Genomic DNA, 25,430 nt, shown 5'->3' on the forward strand with positions numbered 1-25,430 from the left:
TATGTTTTTGGAGTGTGGGAGGAAACCGGAGCACCCGGAGTAAACCCACGCAAACACAGGGAGGCATTTATCTGATAATATGCAAAGACTTATGTGTAGTTTAAAGTTGGTTAACTTACATGATTTAAAAGCCAGTGATGGGCGTTTTCTCTTAAAGAGAAGGTGGGAGTGTCACCTGTCCATCAAGCTAAGGCTGGGGGAGGAGTATCATGTATAAAAGCTTGTTTGTGCCATTTGTTCACTGAGACCAACACTGGGAAAGCTGGCTGGTCCTTAGAAAGAGCTGGTCTATGTATAGCTAGCGTTTAGTGTCTCCATGATTGCTGTGCAAGTATACGGTGTCAAAACATTTACCATCCTGACAATAAAACTACATAAAAGGAAGAAGTTGTTCGCGTGTGCTTCTGCAGTAGCGGGCTCTTGCCACAATATATATATACACATATACATACATACATATATATATATTTATACATATACATATATATATACATATATTGCGTAGTGTGTATAGGTTTTCTTCTAGATACAAGTTTTTTCACCATCGTTGGAGTTCTTTACAGCTTTCAAGAACACATGACACATAGAAGGAAAAGTTCTAGCCACACCCCCACATTAGGTTGGCCACACCCACTCGACAAAGGTCACTCCCACTAAGATGGGGGCGCCGGTGCCCTTTCTCGCCCAGGGCACTAAAATGTCTAGTTACGGCACTGATGTTACTGCTCAGGTCTCTCTCCAGCCTGCCCTTAAATTTAATGGTTGGGGCCATATAAATCACACCATCTTCTGGACAAATCTTTCTTCCAATGGGGGCGGAGAACCTCAAGGTCAGTGTATGTTTCATATCAAATGTTTTGTTGTCTACCGACTTACATTACATTGTTTTGTATTTTTTCCTCATGATAATACATTTTGCTGTATTAGGTGAACTTTTAGAGACAATGAAACGCGACTTTGGCTCCTTTGAGAAGTTTAAGGAGAAGGTCACCACTACATCCGTTGCAGTGCAGGGTTCAGGATGGGGCTGGCTAGGTTACAACAAAGAATCCAATCGACTACAAGTGGCTGCTTGTGCTAATCAGGACCCCCTGCAAGGAACAACAGGTGAGGAGGAACATTACAATGTATTCTGAAAGATACTAATTATTGGTTGTGGTTTTTCCTTTTTTCCCCTGCCCCTTCCAGCCTGAGGTGCTGTTTTAGGAGTGTTATTGGGTGTAAAAATATAGCATAATTAATTATAATTTTACATTTTCTGAAAATGAGACATATTAATTAAAAATCACAAAATGGTAGCGTGTGTAGTAGGGAGTAAGTTCATTTTGACGACATTAACTCTACCTATCAGGGAAAAGTCCTTCTGAAGCCAATCCCTCAGATTGGAGCGTATGGTCATCGTAATAGGTAGGAAGTTATCTGCATATATTTTTGAACTGTCTTTGTTTATGATCACCCCCAAATACTTAAGGTGCGTGGGGTGCCAGACAAAGGGAAAAGCCGATTTCAGACCTTCAATTATGTTGGGTGGGGAGGAAATATTAAGGGCCACTGACTTTGAATAATTAATTTTAAAATAGGATAGTTCTCCATAAACACGAAATTCCGACACCAGGTTCGGAATTGAGACGGTCGGATTCGTAAGGATGGCTAGAAGGTCATCCGCAAAGAGGGCTAATTTGAATTCCCTCTCTCCCACCCGAATCCCTGAAATGTCTGGGTTTGCTCTAATAGAGCCTCCATACATAGGATGAATATCATGGGAGAAAGGGGACAGCCCTGCCTCGTTCCGTTAGCTATATTAAAGGGTTCTGATAGGTCCCCGTTACTTCTAACTCTTGCCGTTAGGTGTGTGTACAATGTTTGAATTCTCGCCAACCCCACCGGCTCCAGACCCAAATGACTAAGTGTTCCCTGTATGAAATCCCAATCCACTCTATCGAAGGCTTTTTCCGCATCTGTAGATAATAAAACGGTGGAATATTTGATAATAGTGGCATGCTGGATCAAATCAATTATTTTAGTAGTATTGTCACTAGCTTCGCGCCCTGGAACAAATCCTACCTGGTCTGAGTGGATAATTTTGGTCAGGAGTGGTTTCATTCTCCAGTGCTGGTACACTTGGACTGGTACTTTTGACAGCTTAGTATGGATCAGGGTGCTGTGGATGGACCCCCCCCAGGCGTATCACAGCGGCCAGAGCTGCTGGGTAGCAGCAGAGCGATGGTACTGGAGAGCTGGGTCCAAACCTCAAACGGCCGGAGGACAGATTAGATTTAGGGTCTAATCTGTAGGTCACAGAAGTACAGCAATATTGAAGAAGTTGTCAAGTAGGGTCCTGAAGCAAATAGTGATGTTTATTTCGCTCAAGTGTCCTGACAAGGGCAGTTTCACTGATTAAAGGTATCAGTGGTCAGGTCAGATGGAACATCAGAATGTTACATTTCAGTTTACAAGGGCTCTTTTTTTTTTTTTTAAATACAGTATTAGACACAGCCTCACAGGCTATTTTTAGAATCGGGATGCAATTTGTTTATCCAAACATGGATTTACATGCAATGCAAAGCTAGTAATATTTACGCTTTACTGTGATTCCTAAAACCTTGCTGTGATTTCCTGCATCTTACAGTGGACATCTGACAGCAAGTCTAATTATCCCTTCTTTTCCCTTAAGGGGTATTGGACACTCACATTAAAAGGTCTAACCAACATGAGATTAGCATGGGTGCTTTCTTCCAATAGTTGCAGAATACCCATTTCATCCAAAAAAAGAATTCCCCAAGAAAAGTTGCAAACCCCAAACAAGGCATTTCCTTACAGCGAGATACACAAAAGACTTCCTAAACAAAGGTTTATTGTATCTGATATATATATATATATATATATATATATATATATATATATATATATAAATACAGAAATAATGCATTTCCTCTAGTAAGGTTTAAACTGAAAAAACAAACTTTCTCCCCAGGTCTCGAGAAATAAACAATTCCTATATTAAAATATACACAATATCGTAACTTTTGAGCTTTTGACATCTCATTCTGATCCTGAAGGTCGTTTTCTAATCCTAGTGGGCAAACTCAATAATACTATATGCACCCTAGTTAATGTATATGGCCTAAATCAAAATCGGCGTTCATTCCTGGCTGCCCTGGATTCTTTGCTCTCTCAGGTACGCCAGGGAGAAGTGATTATGGCAGGGTACTTTAATGTTGTAGTAGATGATACCATAGATAGGTCGTCCACTTTGCTCCCTCCCGTCAGTGGCTCGGAGTCCCGTAAATCTAAGGCCTTTGTATCCCTTCTTTCCCATCATCTCCTCTTTGACTCCTGGAGGCTCAGGGAACCCTCATCCCGAGATTACACATTTTACTCCCCGGTCCATGGTACCTACTCACGAATAGACATGGTCTTCCTCAGCCACGATCTGTCTTTAAGACTCAGGGCGGCTCACATACACCCAATGGTTTGGTCTGACCACTCTCCTATATCAGCTGACCTATCAGCATAGTACCCCATCCTCGTCCCGCCTCGTGGCGCATTAATGACTCCATTCTCCATGATCAGTCACTTATCTTAGAGCTCCGGACCCTCCTTGACGAGTATTTTCTCTTTAATGACCTTCCTGATACTTCCCCTATGACCCTCTGGGAAGCTCATAAGGCAGTGGTGCGTGGCCATCTTATTAGCATGGCCTCGCGCCGTAAGAAGCTGGCCACCTCTAAACGTGCGTCACTAACTATTCAACTCCAGACTTTGGAGAGACAGCATAAACTCTCCCCTAATGAAGAGGTACTGACCAAACTTCTAAAGGTGAGATCTGATTTGAACCTCCTTCTCTCTGAATTCACTGCCTCGGCCTTGAAACGGCTGAGGCAGACGTTCTATGAAAAGGGAGATAAAGCTGACAGAATACTAGCTTCCCGTCTGAGGGCCCAAAGATCTCAAAACAACGTCATGGCGCTGAAGTCGCCTTCCGGCCTACCTATTTACCGTCCCAATCAAATAGGACGAGAGTTTCAGAAATTTTATTCTGCACTGTACAACTTGGATGCTCTAAATCCCGGGAGTGCCCCTCCCGCGGACACAATAGCAGCTTTCTTGAGGCAAGCGAACCTCCCTACCCTTTCCAACAGCCTAGTCCAACAATTAAATGAGGAGATTACTTCGGAGGAAATACTGGCAGTTATCAAGGCCCAAAAGACCTCCAAGGCCCCAGGGCCCGATGGCTTCTCCGCAGCCTACTATAAAAGATTTTCCCAGACCTTGGTTCCCCACCTCCGCTCCCTGTTCAACGCTGTCTTACATGGTGAACCCTTTCCGAAATCAATGTTAGAGGCGCGTATTGTAGTTATACATAAGGAGGGAAAAGACCCTAGCGACTGTGCAAGCTACCGTTTCATCTCCCTTCTCAATGTCGACATTAAGCTATACGCAAAGATCCTGGCTACCCGTCTGAATAAAGTCCTTCCGGGTCTAATCCATTATGATAAGTGGGTTTCATCCCGGGTCGCCAGGCGAGGGATAATACTCGCCGCGCAATCGACCTTGTTCAAATCATAAATCAAAGGCGCCTTCCGGCCATGATGCTCTCACTGGAAGCCGAAAAGGCATTCGATCGGATTTCTTGGGATTTTATGACATAGCTTTGAAGGCGTACGGCTTCACGGCTGAATTTCTGACCGGAGTATCTGCCCTCTATAACTCTCCCTCAGCTAGGGTTCTGGTTAATGGATTTCTTTCCGACCCTCTCTTCCTCTCCAACGGGACGAAGCAGGGCTGCCCCCTTTCGCCCTTAATTTTTGCATTAGTGATAGAACCCTTGGCGGTGATGATCAGACAGTCAACGTCGATCTCAGGTGTGACAGTGGGACCGCGGGAATTCAAGGTCTCTCTCTTCGCAGCTGACATACTTCTTTCTCTGACGAATCCTCAGGAGTCTTTACCCGCCCTTTATAAACTTAGGGATGAATATGGCCTCCTGTCTGGCTACAAAATTAACTTTGTTAAATCTGAGGCCATACTCCTCCACGCTTCAACTTACCTTAGGTCCAGTTTACAGACTAATTTTGCACTATGCTGGCAGGTAAATAAGATAAAATATCTTGGAGTTTATCTCACCTCGTCCTATGAGAGATTGTATCGGGAAAACTTCCCCCCCTTCTGTCAAAAATCAAACAGGAGCTGGAGACTTGGAAGAGCTATATCATATCGTGGCTGGGGAGGATTATTGCTATTAAGATGAACTTGATCCCTAAACTTCTATATCTTTTCCAGACTCTCCCTGTGAGGGTTCCCGACTCTTTGTTTAGGGATTTGCATTCTTCATTTCTAAAGTTTATATGGCGTGCCAAGCCCCCTAGAATTTCGATAGCAGTGCTTAAGAAGCCCAGGGCTCGGGGAGGCAGGGGTTTTCCAGACATTAAATTTTACTATTTAGCATCCCACTTGACCCAGGTGGCGGTAACTTATGCGCCTTATCAGCCCATAGCCTGGGTGGACCTGGAGACCCACTATGTTGGGATCCCCTATATGGCATCACTCTGGGGTTTGGCTAATATAGATAGACCACTAGCGGCCTCCTCTCTTCAAACTCTTAAATTCTGTTTATCCCTCTGGGACTCATGCCGGGTCAAGTATAATTTGTCCTCCCCTATTTCACCTCTGACCCCTCTCTGGGGCAACCCACGCTTCCCTCCTGGGAATTCAACCCAGCAATTTAAACACTGAATGTTATGAATCCCAGTGCATTCACGAAGAGCAACGGTAGTGTAAGACAAAGTTTCTTTATTCAGGTAAATATATTAACAAAGATAACTCAAATCCACGTATAACAGGTTCCAAAAGAGACTGTATAGTAAAATGGCAGGAACAAGTATAATAAGTTTTACTCCAGTCCAGAAGGCACAAGGCTGTCCAGGAAAGCAGACAGAGTCCAGGGATAAAACTGATCAGACAAACAAATCCAAATAGCCAGGCAGAGATCAAGCAAATTAGCGAGGTCCAGAAGTCTGTCCAAAAGGTCAGGGCAACAGGCAAAATAGCGTGGTCCAAGGTACAGGCAAATGATTCGGGGTCTCAGGCAAGCAGGCAAGGTCCAAGGTACAGGCAGGGGTCATACACAGAAGTTCAGTCCAGCAGGTATATATCAATTAGCACAGGAGCAGGTTAGCAGCAGCCAGGAGCAAACGGATGAACTGCTCAGAGCACAGCTAGAGGCAGGTACTTAAAGCAGTGCAACAGGTGCAGTTCTAATTAGCATCAGACAAGGAGATTAACTCCTTCAGGCATGTTGCAGAGTTCAGGAGCAGAACAGCAGCACCTTTTGGTGGTATGAGGCACTGCTGCTAGGTACAAACAACAGACAGAGTTGTAACATAGCCCCCACTTTAAGGAGCGGATTCCAGACGCTCCATACAAGCTCCCTTCAGGTATTCCTCCTCTTCTTTTTCTTTTTATTGGATCTTCCTGAACATCCAATTGGGCTCTTCTCCAAAGGAGTACAGAGAAGACCCAATTACTCAAAAACAAAAGAATTGGTAAGTTCGTCCACTAAGTCTCTTGTATCTTCAACAAATTCACTCTCAGAGTCTGAGTCCCAGCCAAGGGTCGGGATAGGACCTTTTATTCTATTAGAAGATGGCGGTATGCCCAAAAAGCCAGTCACCAAGGTTGGTGTTTGTTGTGACTAAAGTGGCAAAGCAAGGTTTTTCCCGTTCTTGCTAACCTTCTCCCTAGGTGACCTAGACTGTCTGATGGAAGACACATTCATAGAGGTCTTATGGACAAGTGCAGGAACTGACGCACAGGCTGGAATGGGCACAGAAAAATCTTGATCGGATGACTTGACTATGGATGGAGTGTACTTCTGACAAACAGCATTAACAAAGTCCATGGTATTATGAATAATGGGGTCATCGGAATTTAGTAATGAGAAGGCCCAGGTTTGTGACTCCCCTCTAAAACACATAATGATTAAACCCACTTGGTTAAATTGGTCAACAAAATAATCTGGACATTCTTGAAACTGTTTCATGGAAAGTTCGAGTACTGTAACAAACTGTTTGATGTCTCCATCAAAGAAGACTGGAGGAGGATCTGATGACTCAGAAGAGGCTTTTGGGCATTCAGGCTCAATAGCAGTCATTGGAGAGTACCCAGCTTGTGCAGCAGTCTCTGGAGAGTCCTCAACTGGAACGGCAGAGCAGGAGTCCCCGACTGGGACGGCAAGTTGGGCACACTTGACGGGAAGCCCGAACTGGGCACAGCACTCTGTCTGGATAGCACTGTGAGATGCCTCAGAGCAGACAGCACCGTGAGATGCCTCAGAGCAGACAGCACCGTGAGATGCCTCAGAGCAGACAGCACCGTGAGATGCCTCAGAGCAGACAGCACCGTGAGATGCCTCAGAGCAGACAGCACCGTGAGATGCCTCAGAGCAGACAGCACCGTGAGATGCCTCAGAGCAGACAGCACCGTGAGATGCCTCAGAGCAGACAGCACCGTGAGATGCCTCAGAGCAGACAGCACCGTGAGATGCCTCAGAGCAGACAGCACCGTGAGATGCCTCAGAGCAGACAGCACCGTGAGATGCCTCAGAGCAGACAGCACCGTGAGATGCCTCAGAGCAGACAGCACCGTGAGATGCCTCAGAGCAGACAGCACCGTGAGATGCCTCAGAGCAGACAGCACCGTGAGATGCCTCAGAGCAGACAGCACCGTGAGATGCCTCAGAGCAGACAGCACCGTGAGATGCCTCAGAGCAGACAGCACCGTGAGATGCCTCAGAGCAGACAGCACCGTGAGATGCCTCAGAGCAGACAGCACCGTGAGATGCCTCAGAGCAGACAGCACCGTGAGATGCCTCAGAGCAGACAGCACTAAGTGGTAACTCGGGCTGAACCGCATGGACAGGCAACTCGGGCTGAACCGCATGGACAGGCAACTCGGGCTGAACCGCATGGACAGGCAACTCGGGCGGGGACTGGAGGGACAGGGCCCTCTCTGGAGCGGGCTGGAGGGACAGAGCCCTCTCTGGAGCGGGCTGTAAGGGCAGCGCCCTCTCTGGAGCGGGCTGTAAGGGCAGCGCCCTCTCTGGAGCGGGCTGTAAGGGCAGCGCCCTCTCTGGAGCGGGCTGTAAGGGCAGCGCCCTCTCTGGAGCGGGCTGTAAGGGCAGCGCCCTCTCTGGAGCGGGCTGTAAGTGCAGCGCCCTCTCTGGAGCGGGCTGTAAGGGCAGCGCCCTCTCTGGAGCGGGCTGTAAGGGCAGCACCCTCTCTGGAGCAGACTTCAAGGGCAGCACGCCCTCTGGAGCTGAAGACCCGGGAGTAGAGGCAGCGGCTGAAGACCCGGGAGTAGAGGCAGCGGCTGAAGACCCGGGAGTAGAGGCAGCGGCTGAAGACCCGGGAGTAGAGGCAGCAGACTCAGGACCGGACTCAGGACCAGACACAGCGGACTCAGGACCGGACACAGTGGCAGGAGACTCAGGACTGGCTGTAGCTGGAACTGGCACCGCAGGACAGGCGGCAACTGGAACTGGCACCGCAGGACAGGCGGCAACTGGAACTGACACCAAAGACAGGCGGCAACTGGAACTGGCAGATTAGGCCGAAGTAAAGCAACAGGAGGTGACGTGCAGAACTATCCAGGGTCTGGAGAGGAGCACACTGAAGGCTGCTCCATAGGATGTTGTGGTCTGCGGAGCGGAGAGCTTTGTAAGAAATGTTCGCCACTGGCGCAGTAGAGGCATAGTTTACCAATCCTTCTGCGCCATCGTTCCTCCTCAGTGAGAGGGGGACGCAGGTAGCTTGGTCGTTTAGAATCCCTAATGGTAGGGACCGCTGGCATTATCATAGATGCAGCACCAATGTCAGAAAAAGTTCTTGGAGCATTCTCTGTGGTCTGCATGCTTTCATTAGAGGAGATTGTTGCTTTAAAATCAGAATTAGTGTTGAAACTACTTAACACAGCAGCAGGAAGGGTTTTAAGCAGTTCTTGGAGTAAAGTGGAAACCTGTATGATTTGGTAACTGAGCTGAACAATGTCTATTTGCAGCATTTGTAATTGTGGATTTACTGACATGTCTAATAGCCAAACACAGAGTTCAATGCAAAAACACTAGGAATTCCAGGACTAAGGCAGAGGGCGTGCAATCAGCAGGCCCAGATTGCATGGCATTTCATCATGTTATGAATCCCAGTGCATTCACGAAGAGCAACGGTAGTGTAAGGCAAAGTGTCTTTATTCAGGTAAATATATTAACAAAGATAACTCAAATCCACGTATAACAGGTTCCAAAAGAGACTGTATAGTAAAATGGCAGGAACAAGTATAATAAGTTTTACCCCAATCCAGAAGGCACAAGGCTGTCCAGGAAAGCAGACAGAGTCCAGGGATAAAACAGTGATCAGACAAACAAATCCAAATAGCCAGGCAGAGATCAAGCAAATTAGCGAGGTCCAGAAGTCTGTCCAAAAGGTCAGGGCAACAGGCAAAATAGCGTGGTCCAAGGTACAGGCAAATGATTCGGGGTCTCAGGCAAGCAGGCAAAGTCCAAGGTACAGGCAGGGGTCTGTCGAAGTCGTATAATTGGATGAACAAAAGTATATTGGTTTAATATTGTTTTGCCGTGTGATTGCGATCCGTACGCCACGTAACACGGTAAAGTACGCACGCACACACTCGCATTACAACATTTAGTTATTTATATAATTCATATTCATATTGGTTCCATCACACTGTAATTTAGGAGCAGATAGTATTTGGTTTATTATTAGTCTATATATATATATATATATATAGTGATTATATGTACACTTCAGTGATATTCAAGGTTCAGGTTATAGGAAAGGTACCACGCCTGGTGTCATATTAAAGCCCTATTCATCAGCAGCTGTCCGGTGCAGTCGGCAAAGAGATCGCACATTGCATACTTTAGTTATTGATATTAGAGAATAAACCTTTGTATGATGCTGGCTATGAAAGGAGCAGACCCCCTGGAGAGATGACCCCCTCCTTTGGATTCCTTAGATTGAATCGGCCTATAATCTGTTTACCCTGAACCCACCCAACGTCTGGACCTATAGAAGCAAGCTACGTCATCTCTATTGTTCACAATGAAACACTGACTGTATATATAATAGCTGCATCCCCCACCAGCCTCAGTCACTTCTGACACAGTATTCTAAGCAGATATACTGTCCATTGGGTCCTGTGGTTGCGGAGCGAGCGCAATGCGATAAGAGCTCGGTATGTATGTATGTAACTTTTGGTATTGGCTGTACTGTACTTTATCATAATATAATAATGTATTGAATTGTTGACTATTTACATCTGCTAAAATAAATCACTTTTTGCGTTAGAAACACAATACAATCGTTTGGACAATGCTTATTTGAAAACAATAGAATTACTTTAATAATTGGGGGCTCGTCAGTTTAGGAGTTACGTTATCGGCAGGTATGCAACGCTCACGGTATTCGGTTCCTCAACAAAGGGTGGATTGGCGGATGCGTCGCATAACAGGAAAGAACGCAATGTGTTTAAGACCTGTGGTTCACTGTGTGTTGCGAAACCGAATGTCCGTTGTTGCATAGACTGAAGGAACGCTAATAAGAATCTAGGGACAAGAAAGAAAAATGTTTCTTTTTATTGTCGTTTTGCGTTTTAAAGGGTATAGCATTGCATAAGGTATATGTACTTCCTGCATAAAGTATGTGTACTTCCGGTATTGTTGCCACATGTGTAAACAGTCATGATCATAGTCTGTTATATATACATAGTGTAATCACTTGGTAAAATCTCTGAAAAGATAGTGCCATTGTTTGGGAAATTTATTTTCTGTACAGAAAACAAAGGTTATGTGTGTGCATGTGAATGTTATTTATACATAAAGGCAAAAGTATAATAGGCAACTATATGTTTTTACACGTGTGCCTAATACTAATCACGATGTTCACAGATAACTAAAATCTCTGAGTATCTGCGGTTGGACCGCATGGCAGGGCCTTGATTGAGTATTGGGAGGGCAGTGTGGAACTATTTAAAATTGATAGCGCTTTGGTTCAGGTATGTCTGACGGGGCATGGTAAAAAAGGTGACCTGACAACAAAGGTTCTGTTCTAGGGCTGAGCAGGATATAAAGAAACCTTTGTTTGAGTGGTGTTCTGTTCTAATAAGAGCAGGTGACAAAGAGACACCACAGAGTATGCATGGCATACTCGAAGCGGAAATAACAGGTTTTCGCGGCATTCCCAAATATTAATCGCAAAGCTTACTGATAGTATACGTAAGCGGTGCGATCGGATCGCATGGTTGATTTAGTGCAGCCGTGATTGCGACTTGGGAGATGTGGGAGGAAATACGCTGCAACCACTGATATTCTTGATTGATATCGGGTGCTAACAGTGGTAAAGTACTCAAACTAGGAAGCGCATTGATATCTTTAAGGTGACGTGCCTGTTGAAAACGTCCACGAATAAAAAAAATCTCTAGTAGGTTCTGTTTAATAGGAGAACAGGTAAAAGTCTTTTTGTGTAGCGTTGAGAAATAGGTTGTTTTCACAATGGATGCAAAGCAAATGCTAGAGATAGTTCATGTTGTGCTGCCTAATGAATGGCCGGTTGGTTCGGCAAAGTATGTTATGTATAATAAATACGGTGCGTATGCTACGACATACTGTGACAAATGGGTCAAGATGACCCGGGAGTGTGTGAAACCTTTCCCAAACATAGGTACTCTTGACTCAGAGTTGTTAAATAATGTTAGAGATAAAGTGCGGTTGATTAAATCAACAAAAATGAGAATTGAACATGATGTCTGTTTAAAATTGTGGCAACAAGAAGGGAACACGTGGCAAGGAAACACGTGTTCAGCGGAAGTAAGCGTACCGGAAACAAGCATTCCGGAAGTGTGCGTTGCTAAGCGTGGCGAACTGAGCGCAAACACGCCCGCGACAAATTCGGTCGCGGCGGATAGTACAGCCAATACCAAAAATGTAAAAACTGTAACTAGTAACTTGTATGTTGTTTTAAGTAATGTTAAAAGTAATGTTTCAGGACAAAGAGAAGGAACGATCCCACCAGCAGGGGCAGCGGCTGAAAGTGGTGGGAATAATGTAAAGGTTAACACAGGGGGAGACATCCATTGTACTGCAGCAGCAATTTCAGCAACTAGTTCAGAACATAGTCATTTGGTAGACTTACATCCTGTCTGCATAACAGCAGTTCCCAATGGGAAAGCGGACAGAGATAGTGATGTTCCCTTAAAACATGTAGCAAAGCGTGATCCATGCACTAGATCTGAAATATTTTCAATTTTGTCTGATTTCCCTGATCCTAGGAAAGATTTGACTAAATGTCAGCAGTTTATTAGATATTATGGTAATGTGTACGAGCCAACTAATAACGATTGGCGAGTAATGTTGAAGGCCTGTCTTCCTCTCAATACTGATATACAAAAGTTCATTAAGGATTGTATGTTGGAGGAGGATGAATCCTTAACCGAGGATGATAATCAGGACAATATTAGACAGATAATCACGCAGTTGGCCATATATTTTCCAGTGATAGTGGACTGGAGTAAAATTTTTACTATCAAGCAAAAAGATAGTGAAAAAGCAACAGACTATTTTTGCAGGGCTCTGGTAGCGATGGCCAAATATACTGGGGTATCAGACATAAAGGATAATGTACCCTACAGAGAGGTTGCTGTTAAAGTTCTAATGGATGGACTCAAGGAAAACTTGAAAAGAAGGGTGCAAACTTCATTACCATACTGGAGAGGAAGTACTGTAAGTGTTCTCAGGGAGTCAGCTGTAGGACATGATAAAAATAAACAGAAAGAGACACTAAGTAATAGGGTTATGATGGTAAGTATCCCAGCACTAGAAGGACTGCACACACGACCACCAGCATACAACCCACATAACAGGAAACCCAGAATAATGAGATGTTACAATTGCAGAGAAGAAGGACACATTAGGAGAGATTGTAAAAAGGAAAGTGACAATACACATAGGGGTGGGTCACATAGATATCATCCAAGAAGGAATTCACATAGACTAGAAAACTCACACCTGCCCGCACATGTAATAGCAGCAAATGCTGTGCGTGAAAGCAATAATCAACTCTAGAGTTCAGGTCAGACCTGTAATCCTACAACTAGACAAAGTAAAGTTTAAAACTGTGGTAAGTATTAAGGTGCAAAGTGTAGAAAGAAACTGATTTTAAAAGTTAATCTTTGTTGATTTTGTTTGTTTGTTTGTTTTATGTTGTCAAATGTTTGTTTTCCTAAATCGCTGGCCGATGGTAAAGAATGAGAATGTTTGGTTTGTTTGTTGTTTAAAGATAACTATCTTGTCTTTTCTTCACAGATAAAGGTAGACAAAAGAAGTATAGACGTAGTGTTTGAAAGGGGTGAGATAGAGAAATAGAAGAATTACTCTTGAAAGACTAATTAACAATAGATAAATGGAACACTCTTTGTTTTAGGCTGCAGTGTCTCATGATAATTTGTTTGGCTGAGAATCATTATCCAACAATGAAGTATATACATACTTTGCTCCAAAATATCATTTATGTATCTCAGATGAGTCATCAACAGTTAATTTTTACATTTCTCTATTATAAGTTAGGAAAGTCCGTTGAAAAGGTATGTAGTCAATGAGATACCGAGTTCTTAATAAACAAATGACGGACAACACTGGATTGCACGGTTAAGACCCCCTAGTCATTCTTGGGAGGGATCATAGTTAAATGAATACAGCCATTTCCCCATAGAGTCAGAGTCCAATCCAGCTGTCATTTTGTCGTAAAAAATCTCCCTTTCTGCATGTATGTTTGTATTCAAATCTTTGTATTCCCATCATTCATTGTTTTCCTATTTCTCATTCTTTACACAAACGCTAGTACCTCCCTCTCTCTCTCTCTCTCCCTCTCTCTCTCTCCCTCTCTCTCTCTCTCCCTCTCTCTCTCTCTCCCTCCCTCTCTCTCTCCCTCCCTCTCTCTCTCCCTCCCTCTCTCTCTCCCTCCCTCTCTCTCTCCCTCCCTCTCTCTCTCCCTCCCTCTCTCTCTCCATCTCTCTCTCTCTGCTCTGGTGGAGATAAAATCAGACACAGTCTCAACAATGGGGCTAAGACATATTTTTATTTTTTACATAAGACAAGTTCAGAGATACACACACTAGATTAACATGAGTTACAGAAACAGTCAGGGGTTTTGTTTTCATGCGTATAGAAACTGCTGATTTTAAGCAGAAAGGTTCTGTTGTGGAAATACGATTCATGTTTTATAGATTGCATATCTGTTTTGTTTTTTTTCGTTTTTGTTTTTTTTCGTTTTATGATTCGTGCCTCCTGTACAAAATTGTGCCTTTGATATGGATGCACAAAGGGTGGATAGGAGATTGCTGGAGGTTAGACATACAGATATGCATCTCTGTATAGAATATTGGAATAGGATTTTTACCACAAGATACGACATAATGTGAAACCCTAGAAAATGTAGAATTTTCGTGTTTTATATTTTTCACTGTTAGACATGTACTGGATACTGGATTTCAAGAAAGTGTTATAGAAATAGACCCCTTTGCCTTTCCCACTTAGTCAAGTAGCTGAATGTCAGGTACTGAGAATGGCATGTGAGTTGGCAGAGAAAAAATCGATTGATATACATTGGTCTTCAGCATTCTTCTAGTCTAGGGGGCGATGTTGAGTTAACTGGAAAATCGTTTTATAGCAAAACCAGCACATGATTAGGACACTACATAGAGGACTTTATACAGTGACACAGTTACCAACTGAAGTAGCTGCTAGTAAAATCCACACTTACACCTGACCATACATGGCTATCACACCAGGGCGAACACAGCTGTCAAATAGACAGCAGGGTTTTATGTGACAGCTAACAAATCTATGTTTTGTTTTTCGTTGTATTGTTTTAGTTTTAAAATGTGAACACACACACACACATGCGCGCATACACATATTGGTTAATATATGAAGATTTGTGTTACCTGAGGAATAAACTGTCTGGAAGGTGAAGAGATGTGGTGAGGAGTCTGGCGGACCCTGGAGAGATGGACAAGGTAAACCAGTAGCTCCCAGAGTGTATCTCCCAGACCCAGAGGAGAAAGCAAATGGTCTGGCTCAGCTGGGTGCAGAAGGTATGTGCAAGCTGGTAAGAGTATATTGGGGTGCACCAGATATTTCGTCTCAAGCTAGTAGGACGGCAAAGTCCTATCTTGATTGAGAGAATGTCAGGAAAATGATACCAATAGAGCCATCCCATATCCCTCCTGCTGATGGGTTTTCCTCCAGGTAAAACAAATCCACGTCATCCAATTACCACCATGCAGGATCCTCAAGTATACACTGGTGTGCCAATGAAATATGTCTGAGTAAAGGGGTATTGAAATGTGTCTAATGTATTACTGTATCATACTCAAAGCTTTTGTTATTCAATGTGATAGTCCTAGAGTTATAATAGATGATAGGGGTATTCATGTTATTGATAATAGAGGTATAATGTATGAGTAGTGGTAACAAATCACATACTTTCAATTAGCCATAAACCAGTGTGAACATAAAGTAGTGGTACTAGGTAGAATGAATTGAATAGAATAAGAGATCGAACTCGATTGAAGGGACTGATAGCTTCGGCTACTAGTCCTTCCCCGCCACCAAGAGATCACTCCTGGGTAGCCTCTTAACCTGACGATTTTGAAATGTTCTTGACCCCTCGTGAGAGGAGATTGTAACTGGGAGGCTAAGTCAGACCTTCAGAGAAGGTAAATAGTGAGACAGCAACCGAGAACGTCCAAAACACTGTTTCCTGAAAAGTCACACTAACTGTCAGGATGTTGGATCGGGAGAGTAAGTTGTGGAGCAGTAATTTCTTAGGCTCAGGTTATTTGACAGACAGGTACCAGGTGTAGGCTACCAGCATCACGGCTTCAAGGGTAGCAGAGACACACTGGTGCCCATTCCACCCACTGCAGAGGGGCCAACACTCAGGAAAGGGTCCAAGGGCACTCATGAGTCTGTTCTGGAAGGCCTCAAATGCAGTTAGTAGCACCTGAGCCAAAGGCTAAGACAGTTGTCCAGCATAAAGTTGTAGTTTTTCCTGTTTTGTGTTCTCTCATTTCATTCTCTTCTCAGGACGGTTAACTCTTTTGATTATTAGCAGGTGACAGAGACTGGTTCAGGTAATGATAAGGAGGTATTGGGGAGGAAGGAGAAGTTAGTAGCATAATCAGTCCAGCCAATTATTCTATTCAATTCAGGGGTAAAGGAAAATCTGGAAACCTTGGAGCTTGGAGAAAGTGCGAGGGGCTATTGTCTGAGTAGCATTACGTCCGTAAGTACGGCGACCCCATGGTTAAAAAGAGGTACACCCAGCGATGCCAGTCCAGTAATATTCGGACATGAGCAGGCATCCTTGAGAATGATTATCATTCTTGGGAGGGTAAGGTTTTAGACCAAACAAAGTGCTGGGCGTGCTCTCACATACCTCAATGATTATATCAGGTAGGATTAGTTCTCTTTCCACTAAATATTCTTGAGGTACCCGAACTATGGGTGGGAGGTCACTAGGGGAAAGAGTACGACATCTAGGTCCCTTAGTCTGAAGTCTCCCAATGCTTTGCAAGCCGATCACTGTTAAATCTGAGTATTGGAAGACTAAGAAGAATGAACAGACAATAGCCCGACCACAAGTGTTAATGAAAAGAACTGATGACATTATTAGAAGTGTGTATATTAACGCAAGCTGAAGGAGATTGTATATGGCATTATTGATAGACATAGGATGATGCTATTGATGAACATGAAGTGTTTAAATGTATTCTGAGCTTGAAGACATGCGTTGGACAGATGAACCTGTTAAACTTGAAGAACTGTAGTAGAGAATTCTGTATAGCTGATACATGTTCTATTGTACCTTGTACCGTTCCTAATAATGTATTACGTGTTTTATTGCACCCTTGAAGGGCATACAAAAGGTTATCTCCAAGCTCCAGAAATGTACGGTCTATAGTAAAAGAAGAAGTCGTTTAGAGGATTAAGACTCTTTTATGATAACTTGTTTAGATCTACAAACAGCGTGGTCATACACCAAGGGGGACTTGTATTACATAACGAAACGTGGTACTGAGATCCTGCATATAACATCTTTAAGGTGATAGTTTATTGTACTATCAAAGGGTGGAACTGTCGAAGTCGTATAATTGGATGAACGAAAGTATATTGGTTTAATATTGTTTTGCCGTGCGATTGCGATCCGTACGCCACGTAACACATGGCGTGGTACGATCGCACGGTAAAGTACGCACGCACACACTCGCATTACAACATTTAGTTATTTATATAATTCATATTCATATTGGTTCCATCACACTGTAATTTAGGAGCAGATAGTATTTGGTTTATTATTAGTCTATATATATATATATATATATATATATATATATATATATATATATATATATAGTGATTATATGTACACTTCAGTGATATTCAAGGTTCAGGTTATAGGAAAGGTACCACGCCTGGTGTCATATTAAAGCCCTATTCATCAGCAGCTGTCCGGTGCAGTCGGCAAAGAGATCGCACATTGCATACTTTAGTTATTGATATTAGAGAATAAACCTTTGTATGATGCTGGCTATGAAAGGAGCAGACCCCCTAGAGAGATGACCCCCTCCTTTGGATTCCTTACATTGAATCAGCCTATGATCTATTTACCCTGAACCCACCCAACGTCTGGACCTATAGAAGCAAGCTACGTCATCTCTATTGTTCACAATGAAACACTGACTGTATATACAATAGCTGCATCTCCCACCAGCCTCAGTCACTTCTGACACAGTATTCTAAGCAGATATACTGTCCATTGGGTCCCCGTGGTTGCACAGCGAGCGCAATGCGATAAGAGCGCGGTATGTATGTATGTAACTTTTGGTATTGGCTGTACTGTACTTTATCATAATATAATAATGTATTGAATTGTTGACTATTTACATCTGCTAAAATAAATCACTTTGTGCGTTAGAAACACAATACAATCGCTTGGGCAATGCTTATTTGAAAACAATAGAATTACTTTAATAGGTCATACACAGAAGTTCAGTCCAGCAGGTATATATCAATTAGCACAGGAGCAGGTTAGCAGCAGCCAGGAGCAAACGGATGAACTGCTCAGAGCACAGCTAGAGGCAGGTATTTAAAGCAGTGCAACAGGTGCAGTTCTAATTAGCATCAGACAAGGAGATTAACTCCTTCAGACATGTTGCAGAGTTCAGGAGCAGAACAGCAGCACCTCTGGTGGTATGAGGCACTGCTGCTAGGTACAAACAACAGACAGAGTTGTAACACTGGATAAAAGCGGGACTACGGGTGGTTTCGGACCTGGTGGTTAATCAAACTTGGGCTTCTATGTCAGAACTTTATCATAATTTTGAACCGTTTCGTCCGTTCTTTTTTGAGTACTTCCAGGTTTGACACTTCGTCATGTCTTTGCCCCCCCAGGAGGCTCTTCGGACCCCGACCTCTTTTGAGTACATGTGTTTACATTCACCTCTCACTAAAGGGATGATCTCCCAGATATATAATTGGCTCATAGATTACACTTTCGATACTCCAGGCCGACATGAGCGGGAATGGGAAAACGACTTGTGTCCTCCTCCAGACGACTTATGCTGGGAGGAGGTCAGGGAGGGGATTGCCAAGAGCTCGATCTCTACACTGATTAAGGAAACTGCTTATAAAGTGTACTATAGGTGGTACTATACTCCTGATAAGCTGTCTCGGATGTTTCCTACGGCCACTCAGAGCTGCTGGCGGGAATGTAGCCAGAGAGGTACGATGCTACATATATGGTGGACCTGCCCTCGCATAGTTCCTTTCTGGAACATGGTTCATACACATAAACTCTGTGTCAGAACAACAGTTAAGTAAGGATCCCTGGTCATTCCTTCTCTCTCGCCCTATACCTGATGAGAGCGCGCCTTCTAACAAGCTTATCTCCCATATTCTGGCAGCCGCTAAATCCCTAAAAGCAAAGCACTGGAAAGACCCTAGGGCTCCCTCTATGCAGGAGTTACGGTCATACATAGGGCATGTCGCAAGCATGGAGAGTATAACATGCTACCTCCATGATAAATTTATATAACTTCGATAAGGTGTGGGCCCCGTGGTACTTTCTAGAAAGCCGTAGCTGCCTATCCAATACGGCTCCTCCTCCTGTAGATGGAACATAACTCTTGGGCCGCCTCTGGACCCCCCCAGGCTGGACATGGCGCGTGGCTGGTGAGTAATGTCTGTATGCTACTTCTCTTTCGGGTAGTCATGGTAACTGTGTGTCCCAGCTTTTCTTGGCAATGTTCCAAGACAGCGCGCCTATTTATTTATTAGCTATATTGTTGACAATATTTGTGCCTTTCTTCCCCCCTCCCTCCCTTTCTCACCCTCCCCACCTATATAAAAGTATAAAACTCAGAGGAAACACCTTGATTACTAAGATTTTTCTTGTCAAAAATGTTGTCTGTACTGTTCTTGTTGTTTCCTCTTCACATAAAGAGTTAAAAAAAAAAAAATATACACAATATCAAAAATAAGTGCCTTGGCAAACTAAAGGAAATAATGCACGGCGCTTATTTATATAATTAAATTTATACCATAAATTACTTCTAAGTAGAGATGCTCACTGACTGAACTGGATTACCGTCGGGTTTTGGTTTTGCCAAACCGTCATTGTGTGTTTTGGTTTTGTTTGGTTTTGTTTTGCTATTTTGTTTAAAAATCAATGTTTTTGGGCCTAAAATAACCAAATTTAGTGCTCCACCTGTTTCTTGGATAAGTAATGTAATTGTAAAGCTAATAAATTATCCAAAAAACAGTTTCATTCCTGGTAGGCCTTCATTAATTCTACACACAAACCAGATTGTCTTCCTCTCCATCTATGCATATTGGCAATACAGCCATCGTCTTTGGATGTATATTACACCCTACACTTATAGTTAAATATGTAAACAAATGGACAAAGGCAGTTTGGTTTCTGTCTCTATAGGCCCTCCTCCACTTGTATAAAATACCCAAAAATTCAGCCGTTATAGACTGTACAATATTAATTGAAATGGACAAAGCCAGTTTGGGGTCAGTCTGTGTATGACACCCTACCCTTAATGAGAAACTGCCCAAACAGCAGCCTTTCAAGACGGTACGTGATATAGAAATGCCCCAAGTCCCTTTCCTCTTTGGGGGTAGATTGCACCCTACACTTAAATAGAAAGTTTTAAAAAGATGCTATTGTCATCATCTTCAGCTTCATCCTCACCCTCATCAGTGTGTACGTCATCATCACAAACTATCAATTCATCGCCGCTTGAATCTGCCATTAGAGAACTGTCAGTGCTTGGATGTTTTTGATGGTGAAGGCCTTCCTCGTGGAAGATGTAGTTCATTTTTTTGAACATCATTTTCTCTACATTTTTGAAAGTAACCTCCTAAGGCGATCACTGACTAGGTTCCCGGATGTGCTGAATACTCGTTCAGAGTACACACTGGAGGGTGGGCAGCTTAGGTATTGCAAAGCAAGTTTGTACATGGGTTTCCAAATGGCCTGCTTTTCTTCCCAGTAAGGAAAAGGACTGTCTGAAATTTCCATATCAATTACCTCTTGAAAATAATCCTCCACCATTCTTTGCATGTTAATACTCGGATTGGATGGAGTTATGGGCATGGTCACACATTTTTTTGAAAAATCTTTCAAACCAGCCCAGATGTTCAACTGTTCTGGTATGCCAAATGCGTCTTCCCTGCTTCGCTTTGAAAAATGAAATTTTTTACGAGCAGCAGCTGCTTGAGAAACTGAAGGAGGACACGTCATCAAGCCAAGGCCCAGTTCAGTGGCCAACTTGCTGAGCAATAGCTCCCTGCAAAAGTTCACATCTCGCTCATTTTGAAGCAAAGACTCAATGTAGGTCTTAAACCTTGGATCAAGCACAGTGGCCAAAACGTAGTAATCCGAGTTCAAGATTTTAATAACTTGAGGATCATTGTGAAGCGAATTAAGTACTTGATCTACAAGGCCAACATACTTTGCGGAATTGCTTTCTTTCATCTCCTCCTTCAGTTTCTCAAGCTGCTTTTCCAATAGTCTAATTAAAGGAATGACTTGGCTCAAGATAGCAGAGTCTGCACTCACTTCACACGTCACAACTCCAAATGGTTTCAGCACCTTGCATAGCACTGAAAGGATTCCCCACTGTGCAAGAGTGAAATACATCCCCCCTCCTTTCCCAATGTCATGGCTTGTGCAATATGCTTGGATGGCTTTGCGCTGTTCCTCCATCCTCTGAAGCATGTACAGGGTGGAATTCCACCTAGTTAACACCTCTTGCTAAAGTTGGTGGTAGGGCAAGTTAAACTGTTCTTGGAGCTGCTGCAATCCCCTACATGCTGTGGCAGAATGCCTGAAATGGGTTGAAATTTTACGGGCCACCGAAAGCATCTCCTGCACCTCACGGTTATTTCTTAGGAAGCTCTGCACCACCAAGTTGATGGTGTGAGCAAAACAGGGAATGTGATGGAATTCACCCAGCTGTAATGCTTACACTATATTGTTGGCGTTATCAGAAATGACATATCCTGGGGAGAGTCCAAGTGGTATAAGCCATGTATCAATAACATCTCTTAGTTTTCGTAACAAATTGTCAGCTGTATGCCTGTTAGTGAAGCCGGTGATACAAAGAGTAGCCTGCCTGTGAGATGTTACTTAGTGGTGTACATGCTGCTACTGTTCCTGCTGGTGAAGGCGAATGACCAACCCAGTGGGCTGTCACAGTCATATAGTCTTTGGTTTGTCCACATATCTGTGGTTAAGTGAACAGTGGGCAGAATGGCATTTTTCAGTGTAATCTCTACATTTGTATACACTTTTTGGTGTGGTTGTGGAATAGCTTTATGGGAAAAATGGTGTCGGGATGGAATTCTGTAACGCGGACACAAAACCTCAAAGAACTGTGAAAAACCAGCTGCGTTTATTGGGGATATTGGACGCAGATCTAACACCAACATGGTAGCCATGGCGTCTGTGATTCGCTTGGCGACTGGGTGACTGCTGTCATATTTGTTTCCCCTAGCAAATGATTGTTTCACAGTTAATTGTTGTAATGTAGGACTGCTCTTTTTCTTGGCCTTCCTCTGGGCTGACGATTCACCCCCAGCAGCAGCAACAGCAACAGCAGTGGGACCAATGCTTTCTTCAGAGGAATCAATTAGAGTGCAGGAGTCATCCAGCCTTAATAAGTGGGATGCAGGGCTAACTGAGCGCTACTGAGGATATTGATAAGGGTGGAGTGGGTGTATTTTGTAGCTGTCAGGATGTCGGTGAGCGGAGAGTCCTAGCTGATGATGGAGTGCTTGTAATTTTTTTGGAAGAACTTTCAGCTTTTCCCAACACTTTGCCATGAACTCTCGTCAAATGGCGTAACATAGATGAGGTTCCAAGATGGTTAAGGTCCCTCCCTCGACTGACTGTGGCTTGACATACACTATAAATGGCTATACAACTGTTGTCTGGATTTGGGTAGAAATAATTCCACACATAAGAAGTGGATTTTTTTGTTTTATGCCCAGGCATGACAATGGCCTTTTTCTTGTCACGTGCCAGAACTGTTGCCACTGGTGCAGGACTTAGACAAACAACCTCATCCTCATCAACATCCTCATTAGCGCCCTCGTCGCCTACACAAATCTCCCCCTCATCCTCTTCTAATTCCATAGTGGCATCCTCAATTTGTGTATCACCGGCTACACTTGGGCTGTTCTGGCACACATCAACAGAACTGCTGAAAGGGCCCTTCTTTATGGGTACACAAACAGAATGCTCACGATTAGACATACCACTGGTGGATGTACTCTACACAGGGATTGGCGTCATTTCTGATTCAGAGCGTACATTATCCTCTAATGCCTTACTGTTTTCTTGCAGCTCTGCTTTCACGCGTAACAGTAGTTGTGCACCACTTTTAGACTCCAAATTACTTGGTCTTGCTGGGTCACAAGTGCCTGTGCAAGAAGAAGGCTCAGTAACATTTTTAGATCTGGCAGTAATAGAGAAAGGTGAAGGCCTCATTCTTTCTTTGCCAATGCGTGTGTAGAATGGTATGTTGGCAATTTTTTTTTTTTATTGGCAGTTAACTTTTTCTCAGTTACACTTTTTCGCTTCAACACGGTAAAAAAAATTTGGGTGTGTGTTTTTTTCCCTGATTTAAAAATATTATGTACTTTTTTACATAGGCTTTACCAGATGATGTACTGGGAACACTACCATCAGGAATGGTGCCAGCACCTGCTTGCTGATCCTGCTCATATGTGGACTGCTTTGAATCCATTTTAATGATCCCATTTTGTACTTGTAGTGCAAAATATTCAATAGATACTGCTGACTTTTTACAGCCAGAAAAATTAGTGTTTCACACTGGGGAATATGAGACACCCCAAAGCACTTGTAGTGCAAAATATTTTATTAGATACTGCTGCTAAATATGACTTTTGGCAGCCAGAAAAATTACTGTTTCACACTGGGGAATATGGGACACCCTAAAGCACTTGTAATGCAAAATATTGTATTAGATACTGCTGCTAAATATGACTTTTGGCAGCCAGAAAAATTACTGTTTCACACTGGGGAATATGGGACACCCCAAAGCACTTGTAGTGCAAAATATTGAAGAAAAAAAAAGCCCCCTCTATCCTCCTCTAAAAATTGCTAATAGAAATGGTTACAGAATTGCAATAATAATTTAAAGAATAAGGTATACAATTAATGCTCTTTCCCTGCTCTAATACAGCCTGTGACCTAACCCTGCTCTCTCCTCTGTCAAATGGCGATGGATTGCTGTGGAGGCGGGTATTTATGCATTTCAAATATCGCGAGAACCGAGCCCCGAGATCCGACGACGTCACAATGCCTATGCTCGATACTCGCATAGGCAAAGTTCGGGCGGGTTCGGATCTCGGGGAGCCAAATTTCCCAGTTAAAGCATATTTCCCAATCTAATAATCAGAATGCAACAATGGCATTTCCAGTTAAAATCATATTTAAATGTTTTAGCACCTCCAATGATAGATTTGTGGTGGTCGAGTACTGATGGGAAATCCTTCCCTTACCTTGTCTTCCAGATACGAGTCAGGTTCTTTTCTGTTTCGGATATCCGGTGGCCATGAGATGAATATTTCAATGAAAGGCACAAGGATTGATCAAACAACTTGGGTTTATTAAGAATGCGGTAAGGATGGATTTGGTAGGCCACCGCACCACTGACCCCCGCAGCCCAATAGTAGTGACAAAATAATGTGTCTGGTCAGTATAGAGAACAATAGCATTTAACATATAACATACACCTGATGCGTATAAGGCACAATAGCGATAACATCTACAATGTACTTTGTCTAATAAGGCACACTGGTAATCACAGGTACTACTTTCAAGTTAACGATATCTGACTGGTGATGATGCAAGTAACCATCGATAATAACCAATCAAGACTCTCACGATCACTACCGCGCCCACTAGAGGGCTCCTTCCAATTCAGGTGTTTGGGGTACCATGCTATTCCCTCTGGGTTAACTTGAATCGCAGCGGTACCGCTAACACTGAATGTCACACCTTCAATATCACTAAATCAACTCTTAGGTAAATCACATAACATTAACATTCATCTAAAACATTTGGTGCACCAATAATATCTCCGGTAACGTTACCATATTTTCAACTCTGTCCTGGGCCGACCTGTGCACAGGAATTTGATAGTGTTGAAATGTCCTGCAGAGGTTTCCAGAAGGGTTAACAGTCCTGGTTAAGTCTCTGTTAAAACTGTAGGCTGGGTTCATTATTATAGTAAAACAGGGCTGTTGCTCAGTTCAGCCACAAGATGGCGCTGTTCTCTCACAAGTCAATGCGTCTCTATTAGCACATGTGTGCTCTGAAACAGGGGATAGGTCCAGATATCAGCAACACACAGGATATAGCTGAAACGACAGTCTTAATTGTTCCCTGCAAAAAAATACAGGCGATACGTTACATTCAAGTGTACACAGTACACCGTAAAACATAAGCATACATAAATTTTAGTACAATACAAGGTATAAAGTACAAGATATTACATCCTACACTACAAGTACTGCACTAATCATTCAAACTTTAAACAATATCACATTACAATAAAATAACATTGGATGTGAGGGGGAGGTAGGTGAGAGGGGTAGGGTGGGGGAGTCACGAGCAAAAAGTTTTATTGAAGACAGACACAAAAGGGAAGGGTGCATAAATAGACATGATAATCAATAATACTTTAAACTGTGATGGGGGAATGGGTTGGGGGGGGGGGGGTAAGGGAGAGGAAGCACAAACCAAAGATTTTATTGA

General features: G+C 43.3%; 1 long non-coding RNA gene across 1 annotated transcript; it reads left to right on the forward strand.

Annotated features, from left to right (window-relative positions):
• Positions 1 to 720: 720 nt before the first annotated feature.
• On the forward strand, positions 721 to 24,285 carry LOC142142949 (uncharacterized). The gene is made up of 3 exons (XR_012689418.1): positions 721 to 830; positions 928 to 1,107; positions 24,185 to 24,285. It is a non-coding gene; the product is annotated as an uncharacterized LOC142142949 (long non-coding RNA).
• The last annotated feature ends 1,145 nt before the right edge of the window (positions 24,286 to 25,430 follow it).

The sequence above is a fragment of the Mixophyes fleayi genome, chromosome 3 (assembly GCF_038048845.1).
Source record: "Mixophyes fleayi isolate aMixFle1 chromosome 3, aMixFle1.hap1, whole genome shotgun sequence".
NCBI lineage: Eukaryota > Metazoa > Chordata > Amphibia > Anura > Limnodynastidae > Mixophyes > Mixophyes fleayi.